This window comes from Benincasa hispida, chromosome 1 (assembly GCF_027475165.1).
Source record: "Benincasa hispida cultivar pf3 chromosome 1, pf3_genome.v1.1, whole genome shotgun sequence".
Lineage (NCBI taxonomy): Eukaryota > Viridiplantae > Streptophyta > Magnoliopsida > Cucurbitales > Cucurbitaceae > Benincasa > Benincasa hispida.
Window position 1 is genome coordinate 25,881,583 of NC_143478.1, and position 11,862 is coordinate 25,893,444.

Consider the following 11,862-nt stretch of genomic DNA (forward strand, 5'->3'; position numbering starts at 1 on the left):
ATAACTACCTTATCATATAATATATATTAAACTATATATTATATCGAATATAACGTACCTTTCTCTCACCAATGACTTTTATTATAAATCACATTTGTAGTAATTTTAACCATATGAATCCAATTCATATAATTAATATTTGAATCATATTCAAATATTTATTTCCTCTCATAAATATTTAATATTATAATGTATCAAATACATTATAGTAATTATATCATATATAATTAAATTAAATTAATTATATCACATATAATTAATTCTCTCAATTAATTTGAACAATTCAAATTAATCCAAAAATTGATTCTCATTAAATCCCGTTGAGCTACCTGAGCTAGCGAGGGTACCTCATGGATATGTAGCTTGAAGCTCCAACGATACATGAACAATTAATTAAATTCTTTAATTTAAATTATTCACCATCCATTAACTGACGGGTACTGCACCAAAGACTGTTAGTTGCACTCTTCGCACACAGATATATTTCTTTGTCCATTGGATATAACCAATCAACAGTACGATAACCCTTCACAAATGCTCAAATAGCTAGGCCAACATTACTATTTTGCCCCTGTAGTTACATCTAACTCCTCATGTACCACTGATCCCTCTAATGAATAATAAATCATAGTCTAACCATGATCAAACCCCTCTTGGTTCAAGAGAGGGTGTGGCGTCACATTGTTCAAGCCCCGGAATCAGCCCTAAAGGAAGCAAGTTATCTACTTACCTAGACGTTGGGGAAGGAGTGAATTCCTTTTTGTGTAGCTGTGTTCCCAACTCCCCAATCATCCAAACCCCCAAAATGGTAGGCTTGTAGAGTCGGCGATCTGACCACTCTCACCCATACAAATCAAAGGACCGCCTTCATAGGCAGGAGTTCGTGTTGGATTTTATGTCCTTAAAACTCGTAGTTTGTAAAATGATAAATATTTTTTATTATCAATATACTTGTTATTGATCTCATAAATTATATGAAAGTCTAAATCCAATAAACTAAGACCCATGACTATTGTATGAGTACTTGAACTTTATGTTGAGACATAAGAGTAGATCAGGTTTGAGTAAATAGTCAAAATGATCTATGGTACATGAATGAGGTTGGGTACCTTATTCTGGTAACACCATTGGATGCGGCCTACTCTGTAGTTGTTACAAAGAGTTGTAAAGTGCTACATACGATGTGATCCTAATTCGTACATGTTATGACATGAGGAGTGGGGCGTCCTATGCAATGAGTTTGCATAAGATCAGGACCAAGAAATAAGTCACTCTTACTTTATAATGTTGTTTACTGTTTAAGACTGACTATTTCACCTAGATGACCTAGGTAACTCGATCTTAATCCTGAGCTAACTAAGAACTTCTGTTTATTCGAGATTGCCCTTAGATTTGCATAGTTGAGGGTTGGGTCAACATCGCCGACTCAATAAGACTCCCATTTCAGGGGTAAGACCGGACAGATACTTAGGGGCATAGGGTGCAAGACGGAGTTCACACCTATCCGATTAAGGGATAGGAGAAAGGTTGTTCTCTCAAGTACTGAATCCAGGTCTTGAACAAGGAGCCCCATCCTCTCACTTGGCTGAGAGAGTTTAGTTTGGTGATTGGATACAAACCAGTTGTTCATTAGAGGATCAGTAAGGACTTGGGGAATAAGACATAATCTCAGGGGTAAAACAAATATTTGATCCAGCCGTTATTACGAACAACCTGTGAAGGGTCGACTTGCTGATTATGGTTAAATCATGTGGACATAATATATATACAGTGAAGGGAGTGCAACTATGGGCTTTAGTGTAATGACCCATTAGTTAACGAATGGGGATTAATTTGGTCTAATGAGTCTAGCCAATTAATCTCGGACCGTTGGAGCCTATGATCTGTAGGTCCACGAGGTCCCCCTATTAGCTCGTAACGAACTAGCTCTAGAATAGCTTGATAAGTTAATTTGAAACGTTCAGATTAGAATTAAGAAAATTAATAATTATATAAGATATAATTATGTTTAATTTTAGAATTAAATGGAATAGGAGAATTTATATATTTAAATATGATTTAAATATATAAAGATGGATATGTATTAAAATTAATTTAATATTTGATATTAAATTAATTAAGTTTTAATTAATTTATGAAATTAATTAAATTTTCATTTTTAAAATCAAAATAGATTTGATTTTGAGATAAAATTAAAAAAGGAAAAACAAACAAAACACAAAATGAAAAAAAGGAATCTTCCATTATCCATCTTTTGAAGTAGCTCACACATATTGCATCTTCTTGCCTTTGTCTTCTCAAGCATGAGCTGCAACTCATGCAACTCTTCTCTTGGCATGTTGATCTGCAATATAATGAAGAGATGGGAGTGAAAATCAGGCATGCAATCTATAGAGTTTTTTTAGAGAAAAACTAGTTTGAAGAAAGGTTCTTCAACAAGGTTGCAACAGTGAGCTTTTCTCCTTCATCCCTTGATTCAAGCTTGTTTTGAGTCCCACAACTCAATCTAGAGCACCAAGAGAATAGTGGAGAAGATCTTGAGGTGGTCTACAACAATATTTGGAGAATATTACAGCTGGTGAAGAAGCTTTGAAGAAGTTGTACAAGAGGTATGTCTTGAAACTCATTTTTTTATTCAAAAGCATGCTTTATATCTTGCCAAAATTAGTGAATTTGATTGCTTAGATGATCCTTTTGCTTCCGCTGCTATTATTACAATCCTAAAATTGCTATCAGAGCATCAAATAAGCATTCAATTCTGTTTAGTTTTGGTTTGGTGGGTGTTTTATATGAGAAATATGAAACTGGTGCACTGATATGGTTTTCTGAGTTTTGGCTATTTAATTCTCTTTAATTTCTCATTTAAATTTGTAATTGGCTCTTTCTTGATGAGTTTTAATGTGTTCCCAAGAGTCTGTAATTTATTTGGAGTAATTAGAGTTGAAATTAAGCTGTAAATCGAAGAAACAAGCGAATGGGGTCGAGTTGCAGTTCCAAAAAATCAACCTTTGTTCTTATCGTCGTTGAGCTTCAGTAGCTAAATGATCATTTAGCTTCATGCGTTAGACGATGTGAAGAAAAGCTAGCTTTAGGCATTGATCGTTGAGGTATCTTGCGCTAGATGATCGTGTACCTGCGGGAGTTAAACGATGTGTTCAATTTGCTATACGATAACATTAAGCGATCGTTTAGCTTTGGCATTGGAACTAAACAATACGTTGAATTTACTATACGATAGTACTATGCGATTGTTTAGCAAAGATGCATGCTAAATGATGCGATGGAATGCTACGCGATAGCGCTGAGCGACCATTTAGAAGTGGAATTAAGCGATCGTATACACGAAGTGCTAAGCGATGCGTTGAAGTTTCTATGCGATGGAACTAAACAAATCGCTTACCTGTAATGCTGAATGACGCGATGATGTTCTATACGATGGAGCTAAGCGATCATTTAGCTACAACAGATACTAAACGATGACATGAAGCGTAGACGATGGTCTTAAGCAATCGTTTGGTTCTATGCGATAAAACTAAGCGATATCTATATGATAACTAAGCGATGTGATGAAGAGCTATACGATAGCCCTGAGCGATCGCTTACTACGATCGTTTATCTTTGATTAGGAGCTAAGCAATGCATCGAGTTTCTATGCTATAGCACTACGCGATCGCATACCTTTTTACGACAGCTGGGCGATGCGTTGAATGCTATGTGATGGCATTAAACGACTGTTTACCTTTTGCGCACGCTAAACAATCAGGCAAAATGCAAGACGATGGTCGTCATTGCTAAACGATAAGACTTAGCGAAATGTTGAACATGTTCAAGGGATGCCGATTTGACCGGTTCTCTTGTGGTCTGATCCGGTTCAGCTTTGAATGGTTCTTGTCTGGTCTAGTTCAGACAGTTCGGGTCCGATTCAAGCTACTTGAGTTCGTTTTGGAGCGGTCCGAGCGGGAGCGATTTAGAAGCTGTTTTGTAATATTTAGGTTTTGTTTGCTTGTTTTTTGTCAAAATTAAAACCATATCAGTATGTGTTTAATTATTTATATATTTGATGTATGTTATAATTAAATAAATATTGTATGTACATATAGTATGCCATTTAGATTTAAAATCCCACTATAGGAAGCATGTAACATGCATTGAAAGTATGTTATAATTGTTATAATATATAGTATGCATGTTAGGGTTTCTTTATTTAATATAAATGTTATATTAAATGTTGAATGCCTCATGTATGTTATGGATGATTAGAATATCTAAAGTTTTATAAGTTGTTATAAAATTAGGTTAGACATTTAAAATCCATAAACAACAGTTGCATGCTCACATAGGTTGACCACCTGTTTTAATTATTAAAACTCATAAAATCTAGGTTACAAACTCAACCGGTATATAATTCTGTCTAAGGCTGGGGGTATTTAAGTTGCCGGTTTACGAAACACCTCCTACCTAGGGATTATGGCAGAATAATTGAGTGTTGGTATCCGGTTTTATGAGCATACGTGAGTGATGTGAGGTAATAAAATGGTTTATCACCTAGACATCGTAGGTTAAAATCCAATTACAAGAGTTATACTTGGATAAACCATATATACTTAGAGTTGTTTTATTAGCCAAAAAGAACCTAAGTATAAATACCCAAATAGAACACTTCATTGGCAATTTAATAACTTCTATATGATAGAGTTATTAGAAAACTTCAGTGGGAGATTTATAACATATACGATACATTATTTTTAGATCTCACGTCTCTAAGAGTTCACAATCCAGATTTAAGCGGTACTTCGTGTCACCCTGGGAGTGACCTCCCTTTGGAAAGTATTTTTTAGCTTAAATCTAGATTTCGGTGAATAAGAGGAAGTTATTCAAATATAAGCCTATTATACGATAAATAGATTTCAACTACCACGTCTCCACATATATTACAACGTGAGATTTATATGACGCTTCGTATCACCCTGGGAGTAACCTCCCTTCGGAGAGTGTTTTGTATGAGTCAATATCAAGGTAAACGGAGGAAGTAGTTTATAGTAAATGGGTGAAGGATATGTGTCAATATATAGTACGGTCTCCTCCATTAGTCTGAACCGTGAGATTCCTATGTTGCGCCTGCTGGTTTGCTTTAGGCGGCCTTTTGCTAGTCATTTACCAATGGCTATCCCCTCAGAGGGTTGTAACATAGAATTCAGAACAACCCAGGCTTCAGTAAAATGAATAGGGTCATATAGTTCTGTCTTGGATGTTATCTTCTATTTCGGAGGCAAATTCATACCGTCCTATAGGATCTGAAAATGGCGGGTCACACTTACAAGAATTACTAAGTTGTTAGTAAAGATCTTGACCGAAAACGATAACCAAACGACTATGAAAATAAGAGTTATTCCGGAGACAATAGGAATAAGAGTTATTCCGAGGATAGTGTTTGGTCAAAATTGTTTGTTTTAGTGAAGGAGTATCTAACTGCCCCTCGGTAGCACATATTCTGACTCACTAAAATATTGTTTCAAATAAATAATGGTTATGGGTACATTATTACTTTTTGTTAATACTTGACTTTGGATATAGTTACAATTTGCTAATTAGAATTTGTTTGAATTTTATGAGCATGTCGAATTCTTCTGTAATACTCACTTTCGATATACATAACAGTAAAATCAAATCAACAAACAAATTTCTAGCGGTTGATTATACCAACAGAGTATCAATAGAGGATTGTCCTTTATCTCCCAACTCATATAAAATTATGAATTATGTAGATGAGGATGCTGAATTCGAATAACAAGATAAATATGATTTACTTGTTATCGAAGCATGTTTAGTGGAAAACGAAAAAATCTGGATAATTGATTCAGGTGCTACTAATCATGTATGTACTATCTCACAGGAAACAAGTTCCTTGAGACAGTTGATAAAAGGTGAAACAATCTTTAAGGTAGGGACCGGGGAGATTATTTCGGCAAAAGCAGTGGGAGATATGAAGTTATTTATAGGAAATAAGTACATTTATTTGAAAAATGTATATTATATTTCTTCTATGAAAAGGAATCTAATATCTGTCTCCTGTTTGCTATAACAAAATTATAAAGTTTATTTTGAAAATGGTGAAGTGTTCATCAATATGAGAAATAAACATATTTGCTCTGCAAAATTAGAAAATAACTTGTACATGTTAAAACCAAAATAACTTATACATGTTAAAACCAACTGAGGTCAAAGATGTGTTGAACATAGAGATGTTTAAAACAGCTGAGACTCATAAGAAAAGGAAGATTTCTCCAAATACCTATCTTTGGCACTTGAGATTATGTCACATAAATCTCAACGGGATTGAGAGATTGTTTAAGAACGGTCTTTTAAACAAGTTGGAAGACAGTTCATTACTACTATGTGAATCTTGTCTTGAGGGTACAATGACAAAAAGATCTTTTTCTGGAAAAGGACTTAGAGCCAAAGAAACCCTAGAGCTGATTCATTCAGATCTTTGTGGACCTCTAAATGTTAGAGCAAGAGAAGGGTATGAATATTTCATCAGTTTTATAGATGATTATTCCAGGTATGGGCGTGTTTACCTAATGCACCAAAAGTCTGAAATTTTTGAAAAGTTCAAAGAGTATAAGGCTGAGGTTGAAAACCAATTAGGTAAAAAGATTAAAACACTTCAATCAGATTGAGGTGATGAATATTTGGACATAGAATTCTAGAACTATTTGATAGAACATGGAATTCAGTCTCAACTCACAGTCCCTGACACACCTCAGCAAAACGGTGTGGCAGAGAGGAGAAATAGAACCTTGTTGGACATGGTTCGTTCCATGATGAGTTATGCTCAGTTACCAAATTCTTTTTGGGGACATGCAGTTGATACTGCAGTGTATATTTTGAATACGATTCCCTCGAAAAGCGTTTCTGAAACATTCTATGGTTCGGTCTTATACAAACTCTTTGATATAGAATATCCTCGCTCACATTTATCCACATGAATGATCAGGATCAGATCGTTTGTAGCACTTTACAACAATTGTAATATCTACAAAACGGGTCATACTCGTAGTATCACCAGGATAAGGTATCTAGCCTTATCCATCTACTACAGACCATTTAGGTTATCACTTAAACATGATCCACCTGTATGTCTCTATATACATGTTTAAGCTACAAGATAACCTTGGATGTTAGTTTATTGGTTTGTGGTTAATGCAACTAATTTTGAAATAAAACATTAAATATTTTATTACATAAATAAAATGTTTGTACATTACAATTACAAACTATAGGATCCTACGAGATATAGGGCATCAACCCCAACAATGCACGCGTGTTCGAGAGGGAGGGAGAAAGATTTGATTTCCTTTTTTTTTTCTTTTCTAACTTCCTTTTTTTTAATTTTTTCTCAAATAACTTAAATAATACCTTAAAACCCTTTCCTTTTCCTTTTCCTACTTAAAATCCAAAATATTTTTGGATTTAAAAGTCCCAAATCGTTTTGGGAACTAAATCCAAATCAAACATTTCAATTTGAACTAATTAATTCTAATTATCTTCTCTAAAATCCAAATATTTCAAAACGCCTAATTTTAATTCAAATATTCATATCAAATATTACAAAATAATTGAATTTAAATTAAACAAAAACTTGGGTTATCACAATTACAGTCATCAATACAATCTCTAAAATTCTCTAATGATGAATAATTTTTTCATGGGCCACCATGTTTCTCATGATCCCAAAGGATCTCATTAAAATCGCCGCCTATTAGCCAAGGAGAATCATTATAATTGTGTAATCTTCTTCATAATTCTCATGATAGATGCTTCTTGTTTGTTTCAAAAAATCCGTAGAATCTTATAAATCTCCATCTTTTTCCATTCCAACTTAGGCTAGCATCAATGCGGTAGGGTGATTATGATCGAATGTTGATTGACACATCATTTTTCCATAGTAAAAAAAGTCCTCCCTTGACACATCATATCTGAAACATTCCGTCAATCTCCACTTTTTTAACCCTTTTACTTGATATTTTCTTTTTTAAAAGGTCATTACTTGACCTTTTTTTTTTCAAAGAAACGTCAAGTAATTAAAAACTTCAAGTGTCAAGTAATGTAGATTTTGTAGTAGTGGCACCTTCATAGTTAACTGTCAGACAACCTTCAAACTAATTATGAGCTTTGATCCTGTTGGTAACATCGATACCACCTTTGATTTCAAACAAAAAAAGAATATATGGGTCATTAATGCGAGTGAACTCTCACAACCTTCTAAATGCTCTTGGATTGCCCAATCCTTGAGCATTCTAACATAGCAACTTCATGTTGTATAGCAAGGCTAAAAATCAGCCCCTGCCAATATAAAAGGAAGGTTTTGAGCATCTTGTTGACTTTCATAATTGATTTTCTGTTTTTTTTTTCCATCTGAAGTCTCTCCACCAAGCTTTGTTCTCCTTTTTATTTTGGCTTTGATGATATTTTAGGGGTTATTCAAAACTGCTTCTTTTGTTCTTCTTTTCCAACTTTTCAATTTCTTAACAGATAACGGGCTAGATACATCAGTAATTAGAGAGTATGGAAGGTTGTCTCCCCAAATTGAGTTAGAAGAAAGATTTAAGTCAATATAAGATCCATCCTCCATGCTGGTTTTCAACCCCTTCTTTTCTGTGGATGTTGAAGAAATGATTAAAATAGGTGGATTATCTTTAGGCATCTCTATATCGAATTGGTATGTAAATATGTTGAAGTATGAGTATTTGTTCTCTTTCCAAGATTAAATGCCTTCTGGAGAATAACCTCATTTGGCTTAGGATTAGAAATATTTTTTAGAGTGGTCTCTGCATGTCGTCCCTCACTTTTTTGAGTTGGAGATAGAGGTTTCTTTTTAATTTGGGTGGGTCCTTGATATTTCAACTAGTGACCATATTGGAGTAATCCCACATCATTCCTTCTTGATCGTTCTTAGTAGGCATGACAGGTCTTGATGGTATAGCCAATGCAACCGCACATGAAGCACATGTCAAGAAGTCTTTCATAGCATATATTAAACCAATGACCATCTGGATGAGAAGCTGTTTTGATTTTAATTCCAAGCCAGAAGGGTTTTGAAATGTCTATTGCTACTTGAATTCTCATGTTTTCTCCCTAACAAAAGTTGTCTTGGTCTGTGTCTACTTCAATGATTTTTTCGATCATGTTTCCGAATTTTTCAACCATGTAGCTATTCTGATAGCCTAGAGGGAGATCAATCAATCTTATCCAAAAGGCAATGTCTTTGAATTCATAATTTAATATACATAATTCAGCCTTCGAAGTTTCAAGAATAAGAAGATGTTTATCGAAGATCTAAGGACCAGAGTTGGACACCCAATCTTTATTTTTAATTGAATTGAATTTGAAAAGAAAATGGTTTTGGTTTAGTGATTCAATAGAAAACCCATTTTTGTCCTCCAGGCATTTGTCATAGCGTTCTTTATCATGTTTACTGCTAATAATTTCTCAGAAAACGCCTTTCCCACTAGGCAAGAATTCAGTTGGTTATTGATTTTTTGTGGTAGGTCATGGACAAAATCTTCATTTGATGCTTCTTTATCATCTGTTAGCCTAAGTTTTCTTTGATCGTTCATTAGTTCTTTTGTTTCCATGCACGAAGATATTGACAGAAAAGGCACTAAAGCGAGACACCTTAGTGTTTCCTGATTAATCCTCATACAAGGAATCTTGGTTCTTGGAGCCTCACCCTATAAGGTTGGTCCAAATCTATTTATTACAATTTCTTAAATATTCATGTATATATTCAAGCAATTATATATCCGACTTGTTATTTATTGATTGCATTATTTGAAACCATTTTTTTGGTAAAAGAAATTTATCAAATCTAATATGCATGTTACTTAAAATTTTGAATTAAAAAAATGTGTCAATTACCTGGTTTACAATTCATGGGTCAAATCTAATATTAAAGAAACATGAGGTTTTATCTCAAAACTAATTGACAAAAAGGGTAGGCCATATATATTTTTAAAGGTTATGAGTTCTCATCTTTTCAATATGAGGTCCTTAACAAACAATTAAAAAAAAATTAACAACTTTTTTTAGTACAACAGGGGTAGAGAGATTTGAACAACATACCTTTTGGTCATTAACAACTTTTGGTCAGTTGTGCAATGCTTCCTAACAAAAGAAAAATAACAAATTTCATCCTATATTTTAACATGTTATAGCATGCAAATGTTAGCATGTATAATAGAGTCATATAAGATAGTTGAGACAAGTATTAAGTAAGTGAATATCATCAAGTGGAAAACTATTGTGAGGGTGGTTGATCTTTATGTGCAAGTACATTTGATGAGTCTTGAGACTGGGTGCAAGGATAAAATAACCTAGCTCCCTTATCGTTCAAGTGTGTTTTCGGTTGCTAGTGCTTAGGAGTTATTACGTCCTAGACATCCTGTGGTGCTTTTGGCTAGTCTCCTTTGGTTTGAGGGGACCATATGATAACGGGCAGAAATGCACGTTATCATAGTGCTAAATTCTTAAACAATGCTTGCTTGCATTGATAAATTGTGTGAGATTGCGTCCAAAAATCATTAAGTTTATTATATTGCGGCTGCATGCATTCATCGCATAGGAACAATTGTTTTTTGATTTTTTATGCAGAATATGCGTTGACGCAAGGCGAAAATTGCGATCATAGGAAATCATTGGTCGAGCGCAGCATTATCACAAGACTTTGCGGTGATTGTGTTCGTAAACATTTGCTCAAGAAGGATTGCCACAACTTGGTGGGCGCATCTGGGTGAAAGGCATAATTAATCACGATGAGACAGAAAGCTAATGAAGGTCGAATCCGAATTAAACTGATAGCCACTAACGATAACAAGTACATTCAACTTTTCGGTGACAAATATTCGGCGCATCAGTCAGGGAATTAAACCCATCCCATCTGTGCAATCATAAGAGAGAAGCCGCCTTCACCCTAAAGCTCTATAAATACCAAAGGCATCCTTCAAAAAAGGGGCTCACCAGTTAGAAAATTCATCAGTTAGTTTAGCACGTCTTTGTCCATAGTTTTTCCTTTTTATTTTAAGGCGGAGCAAGAGAAGAGAAAAGACGTCGGAGATCGCTCAGGGCAACTCGAGAAATAACCTTGAGGCATAAAAGCAGAGAGTGGGCCGACTCTCGCGAGAGCGAAAGTATCTTTTGAACACGAGTAGAAAAACAGTGTCAAAGCCTCGGCAGCAAGAGATTGCTACCATGCTCTTTATTCTATCCTTGCATTTTTATTTTGTACTTCATCTTTATATTTATACAATGGAAGTTCTTATTTTACATCTGTTCAATCTCTTAGCACGCATGAGTAGCTAAACTAGTCGAATGGGTTGAGAAGAACTAAGCTAATATGACCTAGGAAGTTCATTGTTTGCGATTGTCTTGTTTTATGTTGTGCCCAACACCCCTTTAAAGCTACCCGAGAGAGAGTCTAAAGAAAGAACCTAATGACTCGAGGGAGCTAGGTTAGAATCTAGACTCGAGAGAGCAAGATTAGAACCGCATAAACAAGAGATAGGGACTTAGAAATAAGCTTTGTTTGTCAACTTGCATCGCATGCATCCTAGAAATGGGAATGATATTATGTGGTCACCTTATTTGTGTGTGTGTCATTTTTCATTGCATAAATAAGAATAGAAGCTTATGTGTAGGTTCTATAGACTTATCGTATATATCGCATGCATTCTAGCCTTAGAAGCCGTGACATTCGCACCGAGAGGTGGTTTACTGTTGTATGCATGTTGCATGATCGCATAGCATGAACGCATCCTAGGAAGTATTAGCCGAAACTTTTCTCAACCCGTTCACCGCATACTC

The 11,862-nt window shown here is 34.8% G+C and overlaps 1 long non-coding RNA gene across 1 annotated transcript; it reads left to right on the forward strand.

Annotated features, from left to right (window-relative positions):
- The first annotated feature begins 8,273 nt into the window (after nucleotides 1–8,273).
- Nucleotides 8,274–11,327, forward strand: LOC150038349 (uncharacterized). Its single transcript, XR_016525353.1, has 2 exons — nucleotides 8,274–9,741; nucleotides 10,654–11,327. It is a non-coding gene; the product is annotated as an uncharacterized LOC150038349 (long non-coding RNA).
- The last annotated feature ends 535 nt before the right edge of the window (nucleotides 11,328–11,862 follow it).